The 2,060-nt window shown below is 38.6% G+C and overlaps 1 pseudogene; it reads left to right on the forward strand.

Annotated features, from left to right (window-relative positions):
* The first annotated feature begins 1,002 nt into the window (after positions 1-1,002).
* LOC143683205 (signal peptidase complex subunit 2 pseudogene) lies at positions 1,003-1,712 on the forward strand (annotated as a pseudogene).
* The last annotated feature ends 348 nt before the right edge of the window (positions 1,713-2,060 follow it).

Consider the following 2,060-nt stretch of genomic DNA (forward strand, 5'->3'; position numbering starts at 1 on the left):
GTTCATGTTCCACATGAGAGGAGTGCAGTGAGTTCATCTGCTGAGTTGGTTTAAAAAGAGTGGCCACATGTGTGCAACAAAAGAGGTTCTCTGGGGCTTATTCTAAGGCATAATTATAGGTAGGCATAGCTTCTCCCTTGCAAGAATAAATTTCATAGGGGAAAGCCCCAAGATTGAGGACTTAATCAATTGAATTGGTTGTCCTCACTGCTTGCAAGAAAATCATGACTTCTCCATATGGGGAAGTTGAATATTTTTCTTTTTCTCCTCCATCCCCTAAGGGGACTTTGAAAATTTTTTTAATTCTCTCCCCAAATTACTCCGGCATATATTAGGGTGTCACATTAGCTTGTACATACCAACAAAATTTCACTCGCCATTCAAATTTCCATGTAATTATGATGTTCAAATAAACTGAGAGTTCAAGTTAAATTAGATAATATGCTACCCAAAATATAAATTTTGGTCAAAGATTTTTGTTGCAGAAAACAGTAGCCATGCTAGTAAGCTGAAACAAAGGGCATTAACTAAATGTTATTAGGTTGCTCACATAAACTCTCCTTTATCCAAAAGTCAGACACAAAAACCACAAGTCCAGAGATAATGCATCTTTGTAAATACTGTTAGGAAAACAGGTAATCTACATCATGGGACTGTTCTAGCACAATCACCACAGCCAACACTTTCTCTCACTTGGCATAGGCTCTGCACATACATACTTGGGCCAGGGTGCTGGGATTTCCACTACAGCTCTCCCGTACCTGGTCCTTCCACTATGCTCAACAAAATGGCATGTATCTGCATATTAGGCAATTTTACATGATGTATTTCTGCATCCAAAATTACACCACAGAATGGGATTTGGAAGAAAATCTTTCAGAGGGAAGGTAAATTATGTTAAGATCAACTCACCTTCAAGGGGAAAATAAAATTCTGATTGACTTTAGCTTCTTGGGTAAAAAAATATATTTTCAAAATTTATTGGTTCCAGAGGTAGACAAGATGAATATGGTGACTGCACAGAAAGAGAGAAGTGGTTGTGGTGCACATGGGGCTGGGACTGCTGTAGCCCCAGCAGTGGACTGTGCTGGCTTGTGGATTAAGTGGAGGACTAATGATTAGCTTGTAAAAATTGACCACTGGGATGGACCAGCTGTGAAGAATCTTTGGATGATTCTGCCAAAATTGTTCTTCTGGGAAAGTACAAATATATGGAGAATTTGGTTTAAGTGGTGGTCATCTCACCATTTTCCTGTTCTCCTTTTTGTTTATTTTTTTGCCATAGTGGCTCTAATTTGGGATTATATACAACCCTTTCCAGAGTCCATGCCCACTGCGGCTTTGTGTGTTGTATCCTCTTTTGTGATGATGGGATCCTGCTATAGCTCATATAAGGAGAAGAGCATCTTTCTCAAGGCTGATAGTAAAGATCCTACAAGGATGGATCCTGATGTTATTTGGCAACTGTCCTCCTAGCTCAAACGTTTCAATGGCAAATGCACACTGAGCTGACCATTATCAGTGGAAGCACAAAGCAGCAGTGGAGGCTGGTTTCACCAAGACTATGGCTAAGTTCTTTGACCACAACAGACACAGGTCATGGATGCGTATGAGCCTAAATATCCAGGCTGCATGACAGTTTCACCACAGAAAGAAAAGTAAGACAATCAGTTCTAAAAACAGCCATCGTTTTGCTGGATCATACAGAATGATGGGGTGGGGGATGAAAAGAAGCAGTGAATTTAAAATGGGTGAAATAAAGTTCTTCTTTATATTTTGTGCACTTACCCAATTAAAGAAACTGGTGGCATTTTTATTTGATATTCTCTATTCTTTCTACTAGTGTGTCCCTATTTCTTTGTTTATGCCCTTTATTAACTGTCATTTTCTAATTTTTTCAATAAAATGAAAAAGGATATGGAAAAATATTGGTAACCATGAAAACAATGAAAATAGAAGATATCACAACAAAAACAAATCAAATTATATGTGGTAGACACGACTTAGGTATCTTAGCTCCACCCTAAAACACCTCTCCTTACCCACATTCCAGTGGTTGA

Source organism: Tamandua tetradactyla, chromosome 5 (assembly GCF_023851605.1).
Source record: "Tamandua tetradactyla isolate mTamTet1 chromosome 5, mTamTet1.pri, whole genome shotgun sequence".
NCBI classification, from domain to species: Eukaryota; Metazoa; Chordata; class Mammalia; order Pilosa; family Myrmecophagidae; genus Tamandua; species Tamandua tetradactyla.